This window comes from Xiphias gladius, chromosome 19 (assembly GCF_016859285.1).
Source record: "Xiphias gladius isolate SHS-SW01 ecotype Sanya breed wild chromosome 19, ASM1685928v1, whole genome shotgun sequence".
NCBI classification, from domain to species: domain Eukaryota; kingdom Metazoa; phylum Chordata; class Actinopteri; order Istiophoriformes; family Xiphiidae; genus Xiphias; species Xiphias gladius.
In genome coordinates, this window is record NC_053418.1 from 23,994,903 (window position 1) to 24,022,106 (window position 27,204).

Genomic DNA, 27,204 nt, shown 5'->3' on the forward strand with positions numbered 1-27,204 from the left:
CTAGCAGTCTGTCAAACTTTTTAATTATACAGCGTTTTATCATACACTTAATTTGAGTCCAAAGTGAATGTGTCTCACCCTGTTCCACGTGAAAATGAATGGGGAGCAAATTTCGTTCTGCCTTCACCATAAAGCTGAGAAGGTAAAAGCCCAGTCACTGGTACATATTAGTAGGAGAGCAGGTGGCAGCTTGCTGTGAAACTGTACAATTTAGCTTTTTTTGTTTTTTTTTCTCAATTTTAAGTCTTTTTCGCTAAATTTGTGTTTTTCTTCTTCTTTATTAATATCTTGGTCAGTGAACGCTGCCTCTTTTGCATGGACGTCTGCCCAGAGATATGCTTCTTCAACATCCCTTTTCAAGTTGCCCACTGCCACATAACGTCTATTGCCCTTTATTTGTGGTGGTGGTGCTGCAATATTTATGAACTGATGAGGGTTCAGCCTAAGCGCTAAACCCGGTTCTCTTCACTTTACTTTACAATCCGTCCCTTACCACAAAAATGCACGGGGTAACAGAATCAAGTCTATCAATACATTCAAACAACCTCAACAGGTTTCCTTTTACAATTTATCTTAACACATTATTGTTATATTCCTCCAAGGGCATCATTTTTCTCCCTCATTTGCCTGTTAGATAGTTACATATAGAAACAAAGAAACTGACTTTCTAATGGTGAGCAAGGAGGTTCATGTGAACTAGCTACTCTGCAAAATGAAAATCTTTTTCTCCCTTGTGAAAACAAGCCAAATGTTGGTAGGGATATTTGAGTTTTTCTGAAAGTTAGAAGCTGTGTATCCATATTATCCCCACGTAAATCTACGCCTATAATAATAAAAACAAACCATTAAACCTACATTGGACTTAGCTGCCTCAATCTGAAGCTCCATGTGTTGGTTTCTCATTTAGTACATTTCTCCTTCTCTCCCTGACAGATCCACCGTATCTCACATCTCTGTCTCTAAACACAATGTAGCCAGTGTTGGGGGATGACCTTGCTCCTTGTTCAGTGCCAGCCTCCTCTCTGTAATAAATTAATCTCTCTTTTCCTGTGTGGGCTTGCACACTATGTCCCATGAGTAGCAAACACAAGGTGATACTGTGCAGCGTTATATTCGCTGTAAGGGTTGTTTGTTTCACTCAAGGCTCTCCAAGGACCGGAGCTAGTAGCACGTGCTCGAGAACAGCATCTGTCATACCTTAGTTCGGGGAAGTGGTGTGTTTTGTTCTTGCACACCTGACGCAGTTGTTGCAGCTGGTATCGTCAACAAGTGCTGCGGTGACTGAGGTGCAGCAGAATGGGGTTTATCCAGGAATGCCTAGCCACCCCTGCTTTTCCGGTCATCTGCCTTGCAAGCATGTCTTTACTGATGCCATACACACTGAGGGTACAGAACAGAAAGGCCGGCCAGATTCCCTTTTCTGATCCATAAAACCGAGGACAAAAAAGCAAAACACTGAATGTCACTATGATGAACAGCCAAACATGGAAGTAAGTCAGAGGCTCAATCATTTCTCGCACAGAACAACTGGTGAAATAATGAGTTCAAATTTTCCAAGATGGAGAACTGATTCATAGGAGGTGATTATCACAGCCACTGAAGGCTGAAATTGAGCACATGATTAGGAATGTACGCATTATTAATGCTGATAAAAGTGTGTGCAATACAGGGAGTTGTGCTACTTGTACAAAATGTTTGTCTTAGATCACAATGGCCACCACGACAACAAGGGATCCGGAAACCTGCTAAGACACGAAGCCCACAAGTCAGTCAAGCAAAGATGCTACACTGACCTGTCCGTCCTTCAAAATCTACCTTAAACCATTAACATTTTGGAAAATCTACCAGACTGTTAGAATAGAAAAGAACCTCCCAATCAGGTTGGTGACCTGCCAAAGTGGCTGGTAGAGCAGACAGATTTACTGGCCGCATCCAAAATTCATCAGCATTTGGCTTGTGGTAATTTGCTGCCCTGAAGGGGAGATGAAGGCGGGATGACTGCCATGGCGTCGTCTGGATCCAGATGGCCCAAGACAGAAGGGGATGGATGCAAGCACTTTATCAGAAGCCTATGTTCCATAAGGCACTCAAAGGCTCGAGTACAAACAATATGTAGGTTTGCCAAAGACGGCATTCATTTCACTCTATGCTCTCCCGCCTCTATGACAATAGAATACTCACTGTTGAATGGTTGTGTTTAGTGTGACATTCTTAGTCTGCTGCCGTCTTCTACTGGGGAAGAAATAAACTTTAAATCAGAAATACACTGTGCACTCTAGATCTGACTTTTAGGGGCATTTTGGGAGACTTTTATTGAACAATAAAATAACGCATTGGCAGAGCAGATTGGCTAAAAACTAATCTGTACCACATTGTTTAATTGTGTGTACGGAGAAGTTCTGACTTCCCACCACATCTGCTGTTCTGTGGTTCGTCTCTCATCCACAATACTGGTGATTTTTTTCATATTTCAAGTTGACAGCGGTTTGGTTTGGCTGGCTAGTTGCATAGTGCCAAGATTTCCTCAGGCTGTGATTTCCGATCACAAACTGCTTCATTTGCTCACCCTGAGCCCTTGAGAGAATTTCAGAGTAATAGGATTCAGTGATTAATCTACAGTGACCCATAGGGGTCCGTAGTCAAATTTCTACATTCATATTTGAAATCGCTACAGGTAAATTCTGAAAAGTGTGCAATGCAGAAAAGACTTTCTAATTATTAATGTGTTGTTTGTAATTTCTCAAACACTTTGTGAACAATGAAGACAATGGCAAATTAATTTATATAGCACAGAAGAAAATGACAAGCTGTTAAAATCAAAAAGAATGATTTTTGTACGCCCTTCAGTGTTTATTACAAGACAAGCAGTGAAGCAGAACGAAAGTGAACACAAAAAGCTTAATCGTGTTTATCAAATTTCTGTTTTATGAATGCTTAGCGCCCATCTGATCATTTGAATTGTATCATTATGAAACAAAGCAATTGCACTTAGTATCCAAAACCCTTTTTTACTTTAAGAGCCTCACTCCAGTTCATTCCTGTTGTCCTACCTGTCCTTCCTGTTGTCCTGTTGTGGTCTAAAACAAACGTTTTGTACAAGTAGCATAACAGGAATGAACGTTGTAAAAAATACTGCATTAAAAGAAAAAGTGCTGCATTCACACATACGTAAGACTAGAGAAATATTAGCAGCTAAAGTATCAAAAGCAAAAATATTATGCAGCCAAATTGCTACTGTTCGTGTTATATTATTATATATTATATTATTATGTTTCTGATCCATTATAATGAAGCAAATTAATTTTGTATCTATTCCAAGTTGAGTTAACAATTTTATACTGTTTGGTTTCTCACTCTATAAATATGGATGATAGTTTATTGACAGATCACATTTTTGTCTGTGAAATCTTAATCTGCAAAGTAACCAGTCTGTCCATCCTCATATCTGTCTGGCAAATATGAAGCTGGAACCAGGAGATGGTTAGCTTAGCTTAGCACAAAAACTGGAAACAGGGGCAGACAGCAGCTGTGTCCAAAGGTGACTGTTTTTAAGATAACTGTCTCCTGGTTATATGAGAGTGATATTAATCTTCTCATCAAACTCTGGGAAGACAGCGATGTAGCATATTTCCCAAAATGTTGAACTCCACCTACAAATAGAATGGAGTAAAGAGTGCAATATTTTCCAGTATTATTTGGAGTAGATGTATAAAGTAAAGTACAAGCACCTCAAAAGTAAGTACAGTGCTTAAGAAAATAAATCAAATATGAGGACCTGTTGTCACTGTGTGTCAGTAACAGCTGTAGCTTTAGTATCCCCAAGACTCATTCCTGTATGGTTACAGTGCTTGGTGGTTAAAGCGACTCATGTTTCAATTTTTAATTTTGTGATTTAATGCATTGTGGGCACCCAAGGAGTCTCCTTGTTTTAAGATGTTTTGGCAGTAAAAGGGGTCGAGCAGCCTGACTCAGTTGGTCATCCTGCGGGATCACGTGCAGCGTGATCTCACGCCACAGCTCCCTGAGAGATGAATCCTGTCTGAAAAGCATACTCCACATCTGTATGGGTAATCTGACCAGCTTGAGTCATGCACCGTACTACTCTGCGCAGTGCTATGCCCTGGAGGATGCCCCAAAATAAGACGCCTGAGTGTGGAAAAACAAGCGAGGGCATCTGCATTCCTGCAACTTACGAATGCCAGATTCAACCTTGCATGACTGATGCTAAGAAGCTGAGGAAGAACTGCAACATCCGTCACATACCCTCTGTGATCTTAATGCTAATTAGGAGTTCTTTGTTTGTATCAACTTTCATTTGGGATTTGCACAGACTGAGAAGTCTGTTGCAGATTTAACTGTCAACACTTTGATCAAAGTGATTACAATGGGGCCTCCCGTCTAAGCAAGCATGCCCCCACTCTCTCCCTGCTAAGATACAAGCCTAATTTGTGTTTTGTTTTGGCAAAACCCTACAGTTGCCAACTCGCAACCAGCTAAAGAGCCTTGCAGTAACAGGCCATTGTAGCTGTGGTAAGAATGCTGTGCATACATCATTTTCAGATTGGATGACCATGTCCTTAGTTTGTCTTTATATTCCTAGGCGCATCTGTAATTGCAATTCCCAAAACGCTCCTGGATTCCTGTTACTGTGTCGGGCAGCTATGTGCTGTTGTCTCCATGTCAGGAATCATTTGCCTCACTTCCTTTGCAAAATAATACAATCCCATATTCCAGAGTGTAATGTCTGCTTGATGGTTTTGAAAGCATGAAGCATATCTATCTTTGTTCTGATTTGACAGTGAATATATAATACAGTGATGAAAGCTGATATCCCTTAAAAGATCTGTCTTTGAACTTTATCTGTGTTGTCAAAAGCGTGATTCAGCTCCGGTGACTGGATTTTGTCCTCAGTGATTCTTGAATGACGTGTTATCTCTGCTCTGTTAGACCAATTTCCCTGCCACTGGCACGACAAAGAAAGTCCCTCTTTACTGATTAATACTGTACATTGTGTTTGTAATCACAAAACACTGCGACAGCCCTGGAAAAGAACTTTCCAGATTAAATTGTGGCATATAGCCACATTAAGATTCTGTTAATACTCGAGTGGACCTGCTAAGTGTAAATCTTTGATTTGTGGCTTTTTTTCTGCTGCGTTGTTGTCTGTCTTTGTGTCGCTAGACCTTATCGCAGGGTTCGCCACCGTTGTTGCTAGGATGCATGCCAGCATTGCTCATTGTAATCGCAACAGATTGTCCACAAACGTGTGACAGGTTATCCTTGTTTATGAATGAGGGCAGACATGCAGCAGTTCAATCAATGCCACTTTCGTCTCGGCTCATTTGTTTCTCCTCCACCTCCTCTCCTCTTCATCCTCCTGAGGGTTTTTTTTTTTTACCTCTTTCTCCTCCTGCACGTGGAGGGATAACAGTAGCCTTGCTAACACACACAAAGTAATCCAGTTATTTGGCACACTTTGGTGAGGGTCTTATTTGGATTAAGCTGTTTACACATATCTTTGATTCTGTGTGATTGAGTCGCCATGAATAAACCAATTATTGGAGTATTGTCGTCCACCTTTCTTCCTTTGACTGTGTAGCGGTTACCTGTAATACATGGAAAGTAAGTAGTCATCTTTATCCTCTTTGAGACATGCACTGTAATCCCTTCTAGCAATCCATTCTAGCAATTTTACTTTTGGGCTTCATGTTTGAAAAGAGGTACCATCTCATTTTTTCACAGAAGTTGCTGTAGCAGCCTGCTTTAGGACATATAAACTTTCCACAGCATTTTCTAAATGGCTTGAGCGTGTCCGAACACAGCAACACTGTCAGTAAAGGCCCGCACAAGATTACGACTTTCTTAATTAGTTTTTGTGTGATGTGTGAGACTCAATCAAAAGGAGGGAAAGCTCTCACTTTGCACACTTTGATTAAGGTCCTTTTGAAGCAGCAGATTGGATCCTGAAGACTTTTGCACGCTTCACAGGATACACAGGCTTAAATAATGTAGTAAAAAACGTTCACTGACACCTCATTTTTTATTTGTTTTCCCCTAAATATTTGCTCTTGCCATACAGCATCCGCTCGTAGCAACTAAAGCATGATAACCATTGTTATGGTCATGTTTAGGCACGCACAGCGCTTGGTTAAGGATAGGGAAAGATTGTGGTCTTGGTCTTCAACAAACCTGGGTGGTTTCCTAACCCTAAGTGCATTTGTCGCCTAACCCCAACCACGTGCAGCGTTCAGGCAGCAAACAGTGCTGAAGGCCTGCGCTTCGTATGCCCACATCCCTACAACTTCCATACTGTACAAAAACGTTGCCACAAAACATCATCCTGGCAACAATTACATTACCTCCAATATGTTTTTGGCAAAACAGATTAGTAGCTTGTAATTTCTAGGAGATAAATGTGTAATTAGAGAAATCCGCACTCAAATATTGTGGGATGATGCGTCCACATGAAACTTCAACTTCCATGACAAAATTACATATGTGAAAGCCAAACAGCAGATGTTTGAAAGCAGCAGTGTTACACATATCAAGTCTGGAAAGGGTTTATATTAGCAAAAGCACAAGAAATGTAATCACAATACAAGTTGCATAAAAAGTGAAAGCAGTATGTTCTACTCATGACACAGAAACAGCAGGTAAAAGACGTAAGGACCAAACAATGTTTAAATTCTACAGGGATTGTCATCAAGTCAAACACAGAACCAGTTTTTTTTTAATGGAGGTCCTAGTGTGTATTAATATACTGTCTTTATCTAACCCTGCTGAAACATGACAGCACCTGTCTGAAGTACTTGTAAGTGGGAGTTGCGCAAACTGTTGAACACGATATGAAAAGGTGTTTTTAGGTCATGATCTTAGCTTCAGTTATCCAAAGCCTGGTCACTGGCATGACACCGTGACCCTGATGACCACAGTTTGCATGTGTATTCATTTGTTCACTTTAACAGTTATGTGTCTTAAATTTCGCCTCTTGCAGGGAGACTCTATTAATTCTTACACTGTGGTGTGTGTGTGTGTGTGTGTGTGTGTGTGTGTGTGTGTGTGTGTGTGTGTGTGTGTTTGTATTTGTTGTCGGGGCTCCAACACAGTCCCCTTGAAAAGAGCAGCAGTACATTTTATCCCAGGAGGTGGCAATGCTCTGACCCCAGAGGGGAGCAGAAGCAGTGCGGGGTCAATGGAGATGTACCGCCTCAGCTGCACAATCTGACAGACCTAATGCAGCTATTTGTAATGGGATTCTCTGCCTTTATCAGTGGCCAAGCAAGCTCGCTGCAGCACGGCTGAGGCCAGCTCATCAGTACACCGTCTCCTGGGTGCTGAACAAAGGACCACATTAAGCTGAGTGGTCTATGGCTGTGACATTAAGGCCATTTGTGACAATATCAGATAGATTATTTTAAAAAAAATAACAATGATAATAATGAAAAACCCCACAGCTGTTAGTTTTATTATCAACACATCTGTTGCCCTAGTTTGGGACAAGATGCATTTTTGATACTTGGTTTACATTATAACATAAATACACCAGATGGTGCATCCAGGTAAGGCCAATAAAAACATATAGGACTCATAATCATCAGTATATCAAACTCATATAAGTTGCCATCTACCTTATGTGAGTTTGATATACTGAGTCTTTTAAAGAAGAAAGGATAAATGAAAAATAGATTTTTACATAAACTGATGGTTATCTTAATTTTCCCACAAATTGCATCAGTACGATATGATACTTTAGAAATGTGTGTGCACAAGAGCATAGTGAGATAATTTCTAATGGTTTTATGGCATAGAAGATCAGAGTTATTCCAAACAAAGGCTATGGACATTGCTGCTTTCAGTTTGTCTGTAAAAGCGTCATCAGGAGCAGGTCGAGACGTCTGGAAACAGCAGCTCATAAATACCAGGCATGCCTGCTGATGCCTCAGTCGCATCAGTTAGACTGATGAGTCAGACTTGACACCTTGAACAAACTTTGAGACAACTCATGAAGAAGATATTCTTGATCATTTATACAGAACTAGCGCAGTACCTGTTCAAAACATGCTTGTTATCTCATTTATAGTTCAACATTTTATTCAATCATCAGCAAAAGCACCCCGGAGTGCTTTCTTTAAGACGCAGCCACAGCAAGACAGCACCGTTTTGTTCACTCTTTATCCCCACCCAGACACTATATATTATGTTTATTAACAGGCGGAACAAGTCACTTATGCACCGCTGCTGTCGTGGTAACCTAACATTACATCGAATGTCATCCAATGTAGTATTTCTCTTTTTTTATTTTTCATGAAAACCGCTCGTCCAAATCATCCATCACTCATCCATCCGACACTGCACTTCGTGGGTTCCTCAACAATACACACGTGAAGTCTGAAGTCGATCAGATGAGCAGTTGTTGAGAAAATTGAAAGACAGACAGAAAGACAGGCAGACAGACAGAGATTCCTTCATTTAAAGTTAGATGTACAACAACACATCAATAAATCGACCAAAGAAAATACTGGGACATCCCGTTTCCTAAAGAAACATGAACCATTAGCAGATATAAATCTTCCTTGAAGCTGCTAAGAAAATAAAACTGCAACAATGCCTCTTTCTTTTCTAGTAGTAACCCTGCTCTTTTATGTTTTAAATGTGAATGGATTTTCTGGCACAAGTTGTCAGAATTCACCGTCAACAATCAGCTGTCCTCAGCTTGAACAGTCAATTCATTTGATAAGGTAGCACACAGATAATGTTGGCCAGCTGATGCTGCTTTCTTGGGCACTTGGGGACAGCGGGACAATCTGTAAACATTGGCATACCTTATAAAGTTGATGTGCCAATTGTGCCAGCAAGCAGCTGCCTATTTACACTCTCAGCAGACATGGAACAACATTATCATTCGTTTGTAGTCATTTTTCTGGCCACCTGGTCAATATAAGTTCAGTACTTTCTCTTTTTTTAGCCGCGTTTTGTTCTCTGCCTTTTCCTAGGGGAAATATCTGAGACTTTAGCTATTCAATGCTTTATTATGTTCACCAGCTGGTCACTCACTGTGTCTGTCTGCCCTTTGGTGCTGGTAGCATACAGTGGGTTTATCAGAGTTTATCAGAGCTTTTCCTCTGAAAACAGCTGCCGGCTGGAAACAACACTGATGAGAACAATGTGACTGAACCAAAACATTAAAGTTGCTGTCCAAAAACCATAACAATGAGATGAAAGACGCTAAAATGCATCTGAAAGTCTTTCACTCACCCTTCCTGGAGGTCACTTCAACTTCTGACATATTTTTAGATCAGGCGACTGTGGGGGTCGCTCCAAAAAGCTTCAGCTTGTGTTTCTTGATGTAGTTCATGGTAGATTTTGAGGTCTGCTTTGGATCATTGTCCTGTTGTAGGGGTTGTATTTACTTCTTTTCACTTCAAAATCAACAAAATGTGGAATTTGCCCAGGGGTGCCCAAACTTTTGCACGCAACTGTATCAACACTCCCACCTATTAAGGCAGTTTGTGATATACTGTATGTCTGTGCATGATTGATGTCTACGTTTCAAGTATTCAGTTCTTTTTTCTGTGAGGTCTGTGCCCACCTTCACGACACCCTGCTTATCTCTGAGACAAACCTGGCCGCCTGCTCCACCCTATAGTAGCCGAAGAAGCACTGTTTAATCGCCCAGATAACGCTGTGAGATTCTTCTGGGCTTTTAACAGATTAAGAGGACATTACCTAGAAATGAAGGGGAGAAAATGGTCTATGGGTCTTTAAATACTCACTGGAGAGCCTCAGTCTCATGGTCTTGGTAATTTCCCCATTCCACAGAAAGGCTATGCAGAGAGCACTTACTGTACTTTTTATTTTCCCCCGCAGGAAGCTGCTTTATAGTCATGTACTTATGAACACTGACACCTGTCAGCTACCCAGTAGAGGATACGTGCCTTGCTGAAAGGATCTTGTGTCAGCAATAGTTGAGACATGGGTGTTGCAGTAAAAAACCCGCAGCCTTCTTTGCTCCTAGTTGAAAAGTGCTGCTATAATAGCAAAGCAAGTATGGTAAGTTTATGATCTTCCATTCTGACAAACTCTCAGAAACACATCCTGTGACATTTTTTTCATGATGTTGATTTGTTTTTGTTGACGACTGTTAAATTTAGCATATATTCCTATTGTGCACTCATGCTGAAGTTTTTTGTCGGAGCGCTGAAGGGCCTTTCCCATCGATGTCAGTGGGAGTTGGCAGCATACTTTTCTGCTGCCTCACCCTCTCTCTCACTCTTATTGACTTCTCTTTGCCTCTCGATCTCTCCTCCCTTTAATGGTCAGTTGTTTGTCAGCGCTGATGCATGTTTGTCACATGATGCCTAGCACACAGTAGGGGCCAGTTTTCCATCCGGCCTGATAAAGCTACAAACACCAGCCAGAGAGAGCAACAAAGGAAGGATGTAAATCTTTACAAAGGCATTTTTAGATTCACCATGAGTCTGGTAAACACTATCAACAATAGCCTTTTTGTAACAAAATGGCCGGTAGTAGCCTGCACCAGAAAAGTGTGTGTTTTTTTTTTCAATAATTAATTGGGGTAAACAGGGATTTAATTGTCTGTCATTGTGCAAAGCCCTGGCATTTGATGTTAAATTATAGCTATAAAACTCTCAACACTGGGGTGCATCTCAGTGCCAAGCTGGCATAGACTGTGGGACCTGTTCAATTAAAATCTGGACTGGACAGAGGTAAGGCAACATTGATCTCAGACATCTCAGAAGGGAATATTGATAATGGTTTTAATTTTATCTTCTTAACTGGAGGTTTATGATAATATCTCAGAAGCCTGAAAAACCTGTAGTACTATACTCAATGCAAAGGAAGAATCAATCATTTTTATTTGTGAAAAACCCACATCACCTTTGTTTAACAGCAGTGACATTTAGATACAGCTGAATCTAGGTTAGATTGATTTGAGGTGTGGCCCTGCAAACACACTCAATGGTAAAAAGGGAGTAGATGCAGGGTTTTGGTCTCAGACTTTTTCATCAATAGCGATGGAGCAGAGCAGAGCAGGAAAGACTGTTCTGAAGAGCGAGGAGTGATTGATTGAGGCTCCTGACGGCCCAGAGACAGTGTGTGTTACCCTTCCAGCAGTCCCACACTCTCTCCTCAGCCTTCCTACTTCCTGCCACATTGTGAAAGAATACCGATACAATATAACTGAGAAGGTCTCTAACCTTTTCCTAGGTTTTCGTCTCTACCACCGTTGCCTTGCACCTCTCCAAACTGCAGCCTTCTCCCTTGCTGTCGCATAGAAGCTACAAGGTAAAAGAGAGCACTGATAAAAACAGCATAAGTGTAGCTGGCTGAAGTGAGGGTGGTCAACATGAATATTTTATAAAACATTTCTCATCAAGCCTTCAGACAGAAGACCTCAGTTTGTAGCTAGAAATGCGTAAAACTGTATTTCCATTTTATGCTACTTTATACTTCTACTCCACAACATTAAAGCTATATTCTACTTCTTACTCCACTACATTACCTTGACAACTATAGTTACTAGCTGCTTTACAGATTAGGATGTGAGAGAAAAAGCATATGACAATGTCTAATGATTAAACCAATGGTTCCCAAACCTTTTTTTTTGGCTTGTGACCCCTTATAAAAAGGCAGTTTCTAGTTGGGACCCCTTATCACATTTCAGATTTCTATGAGTTGTTAGCAGTTCCACCAAAGAGAGATTCCTCTCTAAACTTCTTAGATGATTTAATTTAGATAACTGTTCGAGGCCCAAAAAGATAAAAAAACAAAAACAAACAGAGTTTAAGCAAAGATTAGAGACTAAGTTCTAAAGAATGGTTACATTTGTTTAGCAGAACTTCTTCTTGTTGAGTCTCATGCCTGAATGGTAAATATGACGCTACAGCCAGCCAGAATCCACCAAAATGGATTCTGTAACAATTCCTTTTGAACTCCTCTTTGGATGAGAATTTTCACTGTTGCAGTGAATTACCCCCTGAAAATGGAAATATGCAGGATTCAAATAATTGAATCTGAGACTATGCGGATATACGCCTGGCAGTCTAACGAGTGCGTTTATCTATCTGCAGGAATGAAGGGCTTGTGTTGGTTAGCAGTGAAATCTTACGTGACAATAAGAGACAAGGGGCTCTTGTGAGATGCTGTAGCCGTTACTTTAGTATGTTCTTCTAGTCTCCAGTGGCCAGTTTAACTCCATTTGAGCATCCTTTCCGTGCCCAGTTCAGGAAAATGGGCCTCATACTTGTGTTTCTAAAAATTGCAGCTTTATTTAACCAGAAATGTGGTTGTGGCCAGTTACATTTGGATGAATTCCCTTCCTGCCCCAGGGGAAAGTGCAGTCGTTTCAAGGGCCAACCCATCACTCAGAGGATGTTTGAGGCTTCGACTGATTAGTAATTGTGCTCTCAGTACCGAGCTTTCTGAAGTTTGTTAGATGTAGATGTTATATTTTGAGATGCAATTACCACTTCCTTTTTTTGGGCACCAAAGTTAATTATCAAGGCTGACTTCATGACAGGAGATCTCACTATCAGTGTCGAGGCACCAGTGGTGACCTTCATGCTGGAAATCCATTCCACATACACACACACACCCAAACACACACACACACACACACAAACACACACGCGCATGCACACATGCACGCACACACGCAGACACACACACACACACACACGCAGTTTAAAGCTTCACTTCACATGAATGGCTATGTTGTTGTTGTGTTTTTTCGCCAGTTAACTGCAATTAGACTCAGGATTGTCAACAATTAATCAGTTGTTCTCCCCTGGAGTTTTTATCCGCTTGCTACTGCTAACAATATGTCCCTTTTAATTACGTAGGGATCAGCATAAACAAAGTGTTTATTGTTGTGTAATGAACTGTGGCTAAAAAACAAGAAAAGGAGGCAAAGTGGGAAGTATCTTGTTCACCTTTAATTCAAGGCATCATTTAAACAAACCTTGAGTCGATTTCCAGTCTTTTTCATTCGCAGAATATTTTTATCAAACATTTTAGACTGAGATAAATGTTAATGGTTTAAAGTCTTTGTATATATGATTTTAAGTTCTATGATTCAGGGTCTGTTGAGGGAAACGGCTGTAAATGATTGCTTTTGTCACAGTGTAATTCATTTTTGTCCATATCAGTGTTTGCAATATGATGACAGTCCATAGTTTTCCTGATTTTTTTACATATACAGTTATGAGAGTGTGCCTGGATTGGTATGAAAGTGCTTCACACTGCTGCAAACCCAGGCAGCTGATAATGTCCCAGAGCAATGTTTAAAGATCTTCATGCCTTTGACATCCCCCAGCACACACGCTGGTCTCCTTCTCTGTCCATCTACCCCTCCGTCTCGCCCACTTCTCATTCTCTGATCCCCCAGATAAAGTCTTCTCCTGTCTTTGCGGGTACCGATGAGAGGTGAGTATCTTGTCAGGCTGCGGTGTTACACCTTACATAATTAATGAGTGCAGGGTTAGGGGTGCCAATTATGCGCAAATCCACATGTGGATCTTTTATTCAAAGCACAAAACCCCTCCTGGCCAGGTTCTGTTGTTCCATCAGGAAGACTGATCCTCCATATACCTCATATGATGAGGTGATGAATTCACAATCACACTACCTGGGGTGGACATGCACACACACAGACTAACTCACACACACCTAAAAGAGTTCAAAAAAATCCATATGCTGTGCTTTAATCAGTCATCACCTGAATCTTATCATTCAGTCCTGCTAAAACCAAGATTATCCGATATGTTAAAGTGTTAATCATTCAAGGCCTTTACGTTTCCTACCATTCATCACACTGTGCCAGGATTTCTTTGGGGTTGGTGCTATTAATCATTCTGAAGGAAAATGTGTCAGCTCTTTTTTATTTATTTATTTTTTAACCACAGTGGATGACTTAATTTTTACTCCACCTTCAACAGCAGAATATTATGTTCTTTACGTAGAAAATTATGATGACTGATTTCCTGGCTAGGCAGACAGTAAATAGAGCAGAGAAGAAAAGCAGAAACTAGTTACAAATATTACTACTGTCACTACTATTCTCACTTATGCTAAGTCTAATAATAATCGATTCATGCACCCCTACAGTAGAAAAAGCCTTTCTACTTGCCTTAGCTGTAGAATTTCAGAGAGAGAGTAAAAACTCTGCATCTGAGGAGAGGGGATTGGACTCAAGCAGCAAACTGAGATTGTTCAGGTATCAACAGATTTCTCACTGTGCCAGAGGTCTTGTTATCCCCCCCCGGCCAGGCCATCAGCACCTGCTGCGACTAGAGACAGAAAGTTAGCTCTGTATATGGTGCTTTAGGTTATTACTTTTTCTGCTTTGTTTGGGCAGAATGGGCTCGGGCCAGAATGGATCAGCCACATTAAACAGAATTACACCGACAGAAAACATTTTGTTCAATGCATTCTTGTCTGGCATACTTGCCTCTGTCTGTCAAAATGGGTGGATTGTCACCAGCATGATCATAAAATACCTATTAGCTGAAGAGAAAAATTAAAAAAAATAGAGAAATTGAATTGAATTTAACCATTGTTTTGTTTCTACAAGAGATTATCAATATTTTGGATAATTTACACTTTGGTTGGCCAAAAGGGTATAACGTTGTGTTCAAACCAAAATTAGCATGAAACATACAGTTCCATCATTCATTTCAGAGAGACCACAATATTGATGCAATGTCGGAGCCAACGCAGGGAAAAATGGATTAAATAAATAAATAAAAGTCTGGATCATCTGACAAAAAAGTGAGGTTAGTTAAGTTTACTTGGCTGAACTTTTGCCCCAGAGCATTATAATGTCATCCATCAATGTGCTGCATTGGCCAATTCAGTACCTGCCGGTACACATTCCTGGTAGATTACTTTGTAACGAGAGAACTTGCCAATGACTAGTGATTGTCATGAGGGATGATAAAACCATTGCTGCTGTGAAAACTTTACAGAGTTGTGAAATGCTTCCTCATAGTATTATGAACAGCTGTGCAGCTGATAAGCCATCAAACTCATGGATCTTTTACTTAAACTGGCTTGCTTGGGCAGTACTTCATCATTTCACCAATTACTGAAGCAACATGCACTGCACCACCAGAGCCCCTTGAATGCATTAATCCAGCAGTGTTTTCAGTTTGAATGCCTGCAAAGCTGAGCAAAAAGGTCAGATGTATAAAGATTACAATACATTTTACACATTAAGACTTCTCCTGTCAAGTACAAGATGTAGGGAGACTTGTTTTTAGTTTTTATTGTGAGATTGCAGATTGTAGATTGTTGATGGAGGACATGGACTGTGTAACATCACACTGCACTGACTTTTTTGCACCAGGCCACATAACTTAATCTCCAATCTGCCACTAGCTGAACATCAATCCTTTATTACAAGTTAAGGAGAAATGAATGACCTTCAGTCTGTAACTACTTCAGTTTCCTTCATTTAAAAAAAAAAAAATCCATCCGTCCAGTCTTTCAGCTTCAGTTAAACAATCTAGCAAGCTAATGGGTTTCTGTACGCATTTTCAATCCATTGTGCTCAGCCTAATCATGGGTTGTATGCACCATTGTGGCATATGATTTTTCTCTGAACAGAGAGTGAGGTGTCCTTTGTTTGGATGTTTCCAATATTTTTTTTTCTCTGGAGAATCTGTTATTAACTACAGTCACAAGGTCAGAGTACAGCAGGGAGCTCAAACACTGATGAACGAAACAGGATTTTCCCCATGTTGGGTTTGTAATACCTGAGTAATAATTAGATAATGATGCCAAGGCTGTGGCTTATGGGCTACATTGCTAATCACAGTCTGTCTGTAATGAATTTTTAATAAATTAAACTTTCAAAGTAACCTGGTAAAGTATGTAAGAAAACCTAAAACTGTTCACAGTCCAAAGAACAAACAAGCCCATTAATTTCTCCTCCCTATAACCTTCAAACATCTCTGTAAGCTCTGCTACTTTGTTTTGTCAGGAAATCTTCCTCTCTTTGCCAGGGCATTTTTTTCTATCACTCGCAGCACTCACTTTTTTACATCTTGAGAGCCGGGTAGCTCTGATGAGGAAGAATCATTTCTTCCTGCCTTAAATTAAACAACTGTTAGCAAAGGTCAGGTCTCCAGGAAGAGGGCGCACAGTTCTAACATCCAAATCATTCTTCTTTTTCATATGACACACGCCTACCTGTTTGTCTGGACTAATGATGATGGTCTGTAATTTTCTTTCGGAATACCTAATTAGCTGCTGTACTCTGCAAACTCATCCTGCAAACACCGGATGAGCATTTGGAGTACGATGTGTCTTAGCTCTGCTTTCAGCTACGCAGTTACCTGGAAATGCAGAGTTGTCAGGGGATTCTGTCAGGGTACAGAGCGCTCCAAACCATCTGCAGTATTTTTTTTCAGTTTTATTAGACTGTGTACTGTGGAGAAATAGGAGAGAACAACAAAGCATAAGAAAAGAGAATGGATGACATGGAATGAGTCATATATAAACAAGAGTCAGAACAGTGCTTCATCCCCTCGAATTTAGCTGGTGAGACGTGTCCACCTATCAAAGTTTGTAGATGTGTATGGACAGTGGGGCTTCCTTATGGCTCAGTGGGCTAATATGCATACTATGGTGGCTAAGAAAGATGCTGTCTGTGGAGTTGCTTTTTTCCACAACTTTGAATCCCTACCACGTCCTGGTTTTTGTAGTTTAACATATCCAGGTCAGAAAATAAGAGAACATTCCATGTCACTTTCCTTTGGTCTTTTTGTCTGTCACAGCAGGGAAAATACTGTAAATAGTCTGGTGATTAGCTATTAGTAGCTTTTACAGTATATTCACCAGATTGACGTTTTCATTGCATTATTAATTCAAGGCTGTTTTCAGCAGAGAAACACCAGCATCAGTTGTATACGTTGAACTGAAATGAGAAGAAAAGTCAGGCGTGGCGTGACTATGTAGTTCTTCAAAATCACTTAGGTCAGGGTGGATTGTTTGGCATACCAAGGGTCCGACTCTTACACCGTATTCCCTCTTCCACAAGCAGTCAATGCTGGTTTCATTCAAAAGAATAGTTTGAAGTTTTGGGAAATACACTTATTCACTTTCTTGCAGAGAGTTAGATTAGGAAATTGGTATCACTCTCGCAGAACAGCTGCCGATCACCAAGAAATAATTACAACATCTAACATCCCGTAAAACCAGCACCATGTAATTTTTACATTTCTGTTTTTGCACAGATTAAACAAACAAGATATGACATGTTAATCACGGAGTTTTATAGGTGCTGGTGGGCAGATTTTTTAACTTTGGAGAGAAGCAGGATAGTCGTTTCATCCTGCGTTCACTCTTTGTGCTAAGCTAAGGTATTCATCTCCTAGATTTATCTCAAAACATAGCTCACAAACATGAGTGGGGTATTGTTCTTTTCTTTTACCCGTGACCATAATCTTCCTCTAGTTTAACTAAGATCTTTTGGTTGCCTAAACCAAATCCTAGCCATAGAGGTAGCAGATAATTATGAGTCATGATAATGACAAATTTTTTAAAGTTGTTATGTGCATTTGGGAAGGCGATAGCAAATGGTGGCGTCCCGATCATAGCGGCACTAGATCAGACACACTTGTATTGGCTGTTTTGTCTGTTTTATCACTTTGGTTGGAGGACTTGTTGGAGATTAACCCACATGCGCAGCAGTCTTACATAATTAATGCTTCCACTTACCTTTTCATTTTCACATTCACATTTAGCATTTCATTTACATAGTTGCCCAAACACTTAGTCAGGTCGCTCACTGCGTTCACATGTAACCTGTATACACAGAGCAGGCCATTTATACACGACGGCAGTTCTATGTGAGTGTGCAGAGGCACTGACAGCTGAGGAAAGGCCTTGATCATTGCCACATTCCCCAGACAGTCAGGCCTTCACTTAGTCAGTGAGTCAGCTAGCGAACCCTCACTCTGCATTCATTATTAATCACAGAATTACAATGGGGCACTCTCCAAACGATGTGGGTTGATGGGGGACAAGTCATGATAGAATATGCAATTGTCTGCATAATGCACAGCAGGTGAAGTATCAGGCGCTGATATGAAGCACAAATATTGCATGAGGGTTCTGAAGTTATTACTGTCAAATGATGGTGGCAGCATCAAGGGTAGTGCTGAAGATTGCCAACATTTTCCTCAGAACCAAGAGCAGAGAAAATGTATCCGACTGGGTGCTGTGTAAATAAATCTGATTGGATGTGGGTATTGGGAGTAAGAAATTCTATTCGCTTGAGGCATGGCCACTGACTTTTTATTTATATCTTCATGTACCCACAGAACTGCTTTGTTGAACATATGGCCTTCTTTACAACAACACCTTGTCATCTACATTTACTCCTCACAACTGCCCAGTGTAGGTCTTTGAAGCATTATGACCTCTAATGCTTGACCAATATGTCAGCATTGTGTCAGAATTGGCCATTTACCAACACCTCTTTAGCCATAGGAGCCCCTGACTGCCACCCAGAATAATCACTGTCTCCTACTATTTACCTCTGATCACCTCCCCAGAAGTACTATTAGCTAAGGGAAGCAGGAACATCATTCATCCATTTATCATCACTGACCATCAATTTTCTTATTCCCAAACCAGCTTGTTGTGCTGCAAACCTGCCAACTCAGAGGGAATAGTCACATACAAGAGCAATGCATTATGTTAAGTCGAATAAAATGCATATTAATCAAAGTGCTACTTTGAGCTGTGACTGTGTGTTGAGATAATCTCCATTCAGAAGCAATGTAAAATCTAGTCCAGGATCCGGTGAGGGAGACGGGGTGATAACTAATGCGGCCGGGCTTAGCTTCACCTTTGATGTTTGTAACAGAAATCCAAGGTGCTCAGAGCCTATGAAGTGAACACACCCAGGAATCCATGGAGAAGGAGAGATATTCTAATCCGAGAGCCAGCTAAAACCTGGAGAGGAAAGTTGACTTTCCTCGATTTTTATTTCTAACTCACTGTTGGTGTCTTCTGATCATAGTTAATAAAACATTGCCTGGCTTTACTTCTCACTGATACATATCTGGCCTGGAGATGCACCTGGAAAAACTTATCATGTTGGTGCTTCTACATTAAAGCTTAGACTAGTGGATATTTTTCTGGTGTTGGGCATGAATTCATGCAGTTTATACTCATGAAAGGTCAGCTGGCAATATTTGCTGCTCCAGGTTTTCATAGAGGTCTTGACTCATATTCAGTAAAGACAAAATGTGTTAAAAAAAAATATCGAAAAATAAAGTTTAAGTTGCAGATGGAAAAATGAATGCTGCATCTAAAACAACTTTTGTTCTTTCACATTTCATCCACTTCATAGACGAATAATCTTTGCTCTTTTTTTTAAAGATTTTTTTTATTAAGAATCAGTCTGAACCCCAGTTGCATCTATGCATACTAAGTAATATTTGAGACAAACTGTTGATGAACTCGATTTGGGAATTTTATTTTTTTAAATAAATGTTCCACTAGAGCGAAGTGTTGCTTGAAGTATGAGTCAATTCATTTTAGGAACCATTACATCCCATTAAACCCATAGTCTTGAAATGAAAGTTGGCCTGCGAGGAAGCGTGCACAAGGGAAGGTTTGATTTCATCATCAGTGACATCTTCAAGGGTGCAGTCAATCCAGTGGTTTTGCTGCCAGGCTCCTGTTTGCTCAGCCATCAAAGGCAGCAGAGCCTCTGGACAGGTTGGTGTGTATGGCAGTGTGATTCATCCTATGGTATGAAGCATCAGAACCAATTGCAGTATTCAACACTGGTCTTTTTCTTTCTGTCTGCCTGTGATGTCTGTATTTCCGAGGTGTTGCAGTGTGAATACTAAGGTCAGGCTGGCATATTGGTTTGTTGAAAGTATTGAGTAAGTGTTGCCTCATTATTAAGACTCAGATATTGGCCAGACAACCTTCTGCCTCACATATTTAGTGAAGAATTGATTAGTTGACATATTTATTTGACGTTCCAAGCCTGATATTATGCTTAATACTGTCGCAGCAGCAATAGAAGTTCTACACCACTGGTCAAAAGTTTTAATGGAAATTTAAGCAGTTCAAGTTCAGTGAATAGCCTTAACCTTAAATGGGCTATCGGTAAAACTACCCAAAGTGAAAAATAAACTTTTTGGTCTCCATAGACAGAAAACAGTCCTTTTTCAGGGATTAAGAAATTTGTTCATTTACAGCTTTCCTGCAGCAACGAAAGTAAATTAAGCCTTGAAAGTTCATACAGAAAATCCTACAGGTGCCCCAACTTTTGTTGATTACTTACAAACCCTGTGTCTGTAAAAAGGCAGTGTTGGAACAAACTGCGTTACTACACCCTCTGATGTATTATTAGGACAGTACTGTACTGCAGGAAGTAGTATTGTATATTGCCATCAGAATGTTGAGGAAAAGGCAAGTAACAAACGAAGACAGACTCGTTGGTCACGGGCTCATCCTGCAGCAAAATAATCACCCAAAACATCAGAAAAGAAGAACTAGACGGTGCTTCACATAATGGAGGGCCAGCACAGTCACCAGGCCTAAACTCCGTGGAGTTGGTTTGGGATGAACTGGACAGAAGGTAAAAAGCAAAGCAACCTGCAAGTGCAACACATTTGTGAGAACTTCTGCAACAGTGTTGGGATGAACTTTCTGAATATTTTTGTTTAGATTTTAAAAAGAACGCCACAAGTGTGTTCGGCTGCTGAATGACTCAAAAATATTAGATTAAATTTAGTTCAGCCTGAAGCCTTCTTTGATTTTTTGTTTTTAAAATCTCAAATTGTTTATTTGTCCTGTGCTTTCATTTCAGAAACACTGAGACACTGAAATATGTATATATACAGTTAAATAACAGCTAAAAAAATTGAGTTGTTCTAAAACTTTGACCAGTAGTATATATCTTGTTGCAGGTAATTGCATGATTATCGAATCATTACCCTGGATTTCCTTGGAGAATATCAGTGTGTGGAGAACAATCGATTGAATTGTTTGTTTTTTGACAACATCACAACTTGTATCTAACACCACATGACAAGGCCTGTCTGAAGAAACATGTATAAAGAGGGTTCACAAAGAAGTAGCAAACCCAAGTTTCTCTGGCAAGGATTTCCAAAGGGGAGCTTTCACAGCAAAGGCATGTCTGATTCATAAGCGGTCAGGAACTCACAGATTCTGGGGCTACACCTAATTTAGCCTTGAACATTACCAGTAAAATTTGGAAATCAGACCTACAAGTAACCATTAACCATTGAATGGTGGCTAAGATAGGGGTTATATGATTGTGCCACTGTAAATTCCTGAAGACCCTTACTGCCGTATTTTGGACAAACTGCAGTCAAGAGGGAGAAATCTGCCTTAAACAGGAATAAAATAAACATGAGTTACAGTAGTCCAAACAGGATATAAATAAAAGCATGTATAACTTTCTTTCGGATCAGCACAGAATAGAAAATGCCTAATTTTGGACATTTCTTGTGTGAAGAAAGCAGGGCTAGGAAGCCTTCTTGACTCCTCCTTGGAGTCGAATAAGACTCCCAGATTACTAGCCACAAGTTTAACATATATTGACAGACTGCCAAGGTTATTACAGATAAGCTGGAGAGAGTTGGACAATAAAATGATTGCTGGTGTTAATCCGTATAAAAGCATTGGATATCCAGTATTTAATCTCATTAAGGCAGTTAATGAGAGTGACAATACATATTTCAGGTGTAATTGGTACATATAGATGGGACTGGTCTGCATAAAAATTAAAATGAACAGAAACAGAAAACAGCAGTGGACCTGAAACTGAGTCTTGTGGCACAACACAAGTGAGCTGTGCAGTAGAGGATGATGCATTAGCAATAGGTCTTGAGAGCGTTCTTTGGTTGAGAGTAGAGCAAAGATTACAGATGTGAACCTGCTATGATTGTGCTGTATATGTGTCTCTACATTACATAAGAGCCCTATATTAACTGCACTGTCAGCAGGTTGGCTCAATACTTATTTTCCATAGCCTTGTTTTTTATCCACAGATCTCCCCTGGCGGACTGAACAAACGAGTCGACTCTTACAGAGCTACGCCTGTCCTCACTCTACTTGTGGTCTAGCGGCACTCACCGACATCAAAGGTACCCCCACCGCTCTCTCTACACCTCCAGCCTCCTTTAATCACTTTGTTCAGCTCATCATTGTAGTAATTACATTTCCACATTCCTGACTTTTTTTTTCCAGTTTGAAAATCCAAGACTTCACTTTTTCTGTTATCTCTCTTGAGGGAACTTCACTACACTTTGTCACTGAGGTGCCTTGTATGATTTTTATTTCAATACATTCAAGAGGTTTTTCTCCAGGAAATGTGTTCTCATTTCAGTAATTCACACGGTTGAATCAGCTGAGGTAAATGTCAGTTGAAGTTGTCTTCACAGGTTTTAGAGTGTTTTAGACATGAACAGGAGAGGACGTTCGTTCTGGTCCACTTTCGAAAGGACTCAGCTGTGTAACTGAGTGTTTGCAGTCTGTCACCTGTAGTTGGATACAACCTGACAATTATTATTGCAATTTAATTTCAATTTCTTATGTGCTGCGAAAGACTTGCAATTTTTTTGCCTTTTCTCTCTTTACAAAGTAGGACAGAGTATATTCGGGCTAACTGAAATACAGTCTGATGTTCATGTCTATCAAAGCTTTGTGCATGGCTTTTAGTGTGTTCAAAATAAGCTTTTTGTTGTGTTTTTCTTGGCCTCACAACCAAGAACTCACTTTTATCTCATAAATGTGTAGACGCTTCTTGACTTTGAACCTCGGCCTCCTTACTGTTGATGGATTTGCATTAAAAAGTATTTTGTGTATGTAGTTGCGTGTATGTCTGTTTGTCAGTATTTTTCGGTCTGCAATTCTCCACTTGGTGCGATGATTCACAGAAAAAGGATGAAATAAAATAAAGATTGTAAACACAGCTACATTGCTTTTTGTCTAGCTGTGAAAGTCATCAGCTATGGACTCCACGCACCTTGCTAAGCTTTGCTTATCCACGCATCACTCAGCAATACCCCTCTGGGCATTAACACTCACTCTAATGTTCCTCAAAGCAACAATGTCTAGAATCTTAAATTGGAGGGAGGATCATTCCTGGTGACAGTGCATTTCTTTTTTTTATGTTTTGTTGCATCTTTTTAGTCATTTACTGTATCAGTCCACTGCTACTTATTAGAATATTAGATATTTATTTGAAATGACAGTCATCTTCCAGGAACCATTCATTAAATGGTGGTCTGTCAAATATGGCTATTTTACCTAATAATCTGTGGTAAAGCTGCCTCTCAAATCTGTGCCTTGTAATATATTTTCTTTAAAAAAAAAAAGCAGTTAACTGATTAATGAGACACATGGTGTTCTTGGCTTTGCTTTGTTACAGGTACACTCCTAAAAACATTTGAAAAATGGAAATACTACTAACAATACCTATAATACCTGTAATACCTATGCCATTGCGTGCAATTGTCATGTCGGGCATCGAGTGATGAATAAAAGCTTTTTTTTTCTTCACAAGTAGGACTAATTAAAACTGACTTTCATGCTCATGGGCAGTGCTTTGGAAGAGTCACAAAACTCTTCAAACTCTTTTGTTGGTGAGCAGAAATTCCCAACACAGCAGATTCATTAGGATGAATCACATACCTGTCATTCACTCTCCATAAGAGCTTAGACATACTGGACATCTTGGCATGAGGAGAAAAATTCTCTTAAGAGCCTAGAATTAGTGGCTCTGAAATGACAGTTTAAGGTGGAGCAATACCCCCTCACATCTCCCTTTTGTTTTCTGACTATATAAATGTATTATCATCAACAGCAAAAGCAGGTAGATTGAAGACTGCTTCTGCCACCAGATCCATTCACACACACACACACACACACACACACACACACACACACACACACACACACACACACACACACACACACACACACACACACACACACAGCAGGAGGAGCAGGTGTTTTTAAGTACCCAATTGTGCCACTGAGAGCTGCATCCTCAGATGGGCATCAGATGGGTTTAGACAAGGAATTAATTTGAGCCGCAATTACAGCCTCTAGAAAGGGGCAAATTGTAGGTGAGGGGGAGGAAGGACCCCACCACCCACCTAGTTCCTAATTAGGTGAATGTTTCTAACTTAATATCAGGAACTGATGGTCACACTCAATTATCCTCATCCTTTACCTCCCAATCTGTTCCCTCGTCCCCTTAATAACCCCCTATCCAAACCCCTCAAGACATGCACCACATGATGCTTCTGCTCTGAGCCGCCTCCTCAGTAGCCATAGATCTAATTTGTCTCTGGTTTGATTCCTGAAATAAGACAAAAGTTAAAGCAATAGTTAGACATTTTGGAAATACACTTATTTGCTTTCCTGCTGAAAGCTAGATGAGAAGATTGATACAACTCACATCTATTTAAAAAGGAAGATTGGCAAAAATGTGTAACAGCTATTTTAGCTCTGCCCGAAGGTAACAAAATCTGCCTACTAGCACCTCTGAAGCTCACATATTAACACATGATATCTTGTTGTTTAATCTGAAGTCACTGTGCCAAATCAAGAAATAGTAGCCCCTGTAAAAACCACAAATTGTCATTTGTATGCTTGGATTTTTATATGGATTAAACAAACAAGATATGACATATTAATTAGTGAGCTTTAGAGGTGCTGGTTGGCTAACTCTATTACTGTTCTGACATGCAGAGCAGACATGCAGTGTGCACTGTTAGCCAGGCTAGCTGTATAAACTATGTTAGTAAGCTAATTGACTGATGGGGATAGGTTCGCATTTAGCATACAGACATAAGTGTGGCATCAATCTCAGCAAGAAAGAAAATGATCATATTTCCCCAAATGTTGAGCTATTGCTTTAAGATCTGTTTATTGAGACGTACAGTATGGCTTTCTCCACATTGTATCACCTCATTTGACTCTCTTTAAACTCACAGAACACCCATAGGCTGCAAACCACGAAACGTTTAACACCAAGTCCACAGTGGAATGACCAGTTCTTTTTACATATGCAGGGTGGCCAAGCTGCACTTGGCAACTTTCCTCAGTGGTGGTTTCAAACGGTAGCAAGAGGAAACTGCTGGAATACACCAGCACCAGCCATAAATCCTATTGTTAATGTCAGTCGACTGCACACTCATACCAACTGCCCCGGTTTGTGATGCTTTTCATCAGAGGATACCAAAGAAATAAGAAAGGGAAATGATCAAATGATGTCTTTCCAGCTTGCTCGTGTCAGAGTTTTTGCATGGTGCTCAAGTCGGAAATGTCTCTATACACACAAAACAAGTTCATCTTGGCATTCAGGGAATCATCAAGGTCACAGTTCAGCCAGATAAGATATTATTCTCTCTTGAAGCCCTATTTTTGTAATTTAGTTGTAGTGTCGTATAGTCAGTTAATCAGACCTCTAACAGTTTGCTCATTTAAAGCTAATTTAAAGCTGTTCTTGAGATAAACATGAGTTAAATGCTTTCCACTTTACTAAGAGAGGGGTTTGATGATGACAGAGGGTCTTGTAATTGGAAGATTTGTTTTGGGGGAGTCCGACAGACCTGATGAATAAGGTGCCAAGGATTTATTCCAGGATTTTCCAGCAAGCCTTTGAAGCGAGCGACCACTGTATCTTATCTGCCGATCCACACTCAAAATTGTGGCTGCATGCGTATGGATATATTTATTACTGGGCTATTTTTAGAACTGAGGGTTTGTGCTGATGTGCATTTATCCTTGAGGAAAAGCCTTGCAACAGCACAAGTGAAGCATGTAGTGAGGTGCCGCATCAACTCCACACACAGAACATGAGCCTGTTTTTCCTTTTAATTAAAGATGTTTATGCCTTAAGAATAGTCAAATCTAACAAACTTCCCTTTGTGGAATTAATTAAACTTTTTCAATTTTTTATCCCATCTCTTTGATTAGTCATCATCCCCTCCACTCATAAACATCCAATTGTGGCATCAACACTCCCTGCCCTTGGACTTGTTCTTTGATATGTTTCCATCACATACAGTTGGGATTCACTAGGGTGTGTGTAATTGGAGAAGGGGTTAAACGTAGACATAGACCTTCGCTGTGTTTTTATCCCCTCTGACCCAGGCCATTAGCAAACATCTGCTGAACCGAAGCTCTAAAAAACCAGTGCTATCATGGTGTCAGAGGGGAATTCTTCAGATGCCCCTCCCTGCGCACTCTGGGTTATTTTAAGTAGGCCCAGAAGTTGGTGTTTAATGATAAGCTGAGGGGTGTAGCTGACATGCCTGCCATATTATTCCCTTTATGACTCAGGAAGCAATGGCGACATTTCCCCCAAACCATTTAGGGGTGTGAATCATTAGAGTCCGTCATCAAGTATGTCCAATCAACATGGCTTATGGCACCCTCTTGCTGTCAGTTATCTCAAGTAGTGGATAGCTTTGAAAATAGACAAGGATGCTATTTTTTGCAAGTAGTCATTACCCAGCCCTGTTTCCTTTTTGAAACAAAATTGCCAGCTGATGACTGTAAACTCACCAGTGATTTTTTTCTAGTGACAACAGTGCTTCAAAATGGTAGCCTCCTGAGTTGAAAATTAAAAAACTAGCTAAGTAAAGAGAGACCATGTTCCCATATGGGGGGAAAGAAACAAAAGGAACCTTTTCTTTTATTCACATGGACGTGGAGCTCCTCGACGTGTATTGCTTTGTGAGGACGAGTGAAGGAAGAGTCCTGTCAGACTCCACTCCACTCCAGATAAATAAATGATCAGCACACAACAAACATCAAAGAGGGATTGTGTGCTTCAAAGGGAATAAGGGCCTCACACACACCAGGTCCTATAGTGAAGAATGAATCCTGTTTATGTACACACACACGTAGAGGCACAGACACACACACTGTTTCTGTAATCCGACCTGTTTAAGATTCTAATTGTTGCATCTGCATTGATCATCCCCTGCTGAGCAACCCCCCCCCCCCCCCCCCCTTCTCTCTTTGTCTGTTTCAGAGGCAAGATCAGCTACAAAACACACAAAATACTTTGAAATAATGTGCCTCCTGATTCAGTGTTATTTCTTAGGTTTTGTAAAGTACCCTCTCATTTATCCTTCTAGTGCTTAAATAAGCACTCACCTTACTTTT

The 27,204-nt window shown here is 40.3% G+C and overlaps 1 protein-coding gene across 14 annotated transcripts in view; it reads left to right on the top strand.

Annotated features, from left to right (window-relative positions):
• arvcfb (ARVCF delta catenin family member b) overlaps nucleotides 1–27,204 on the top strand; it is a 165,496-nt gene that overhangs the window by 14,055 nt on the left and 124,237 nt on the right. For 10 of the 14 annotated variants that reach the window (XM_040155927.1, XM_040155938.1, XM_040155935.1 and 7 more), the window contains exons 1-3: nucleotides 10,403–10,727; nucleotides 11,230–11,307; nucleotides 22,068–22,163. The gene's annotated coding sequence lies outside the window, so the exon portion shown is untranslated. Of the gene's footprint in view, nucleotides 1–10,402; nucleotides 10,728–11,229; nucleotides 11,308–13,408; nucleotides 13,447–22,067; nucleotides 22,164–27,204 lie in introns of those variants that run through there. The other 4 variants (XM_040155928.1, XM_040155944.1, XM_040155929.1 and 1 more) reach the window with 4 other exon arrangements.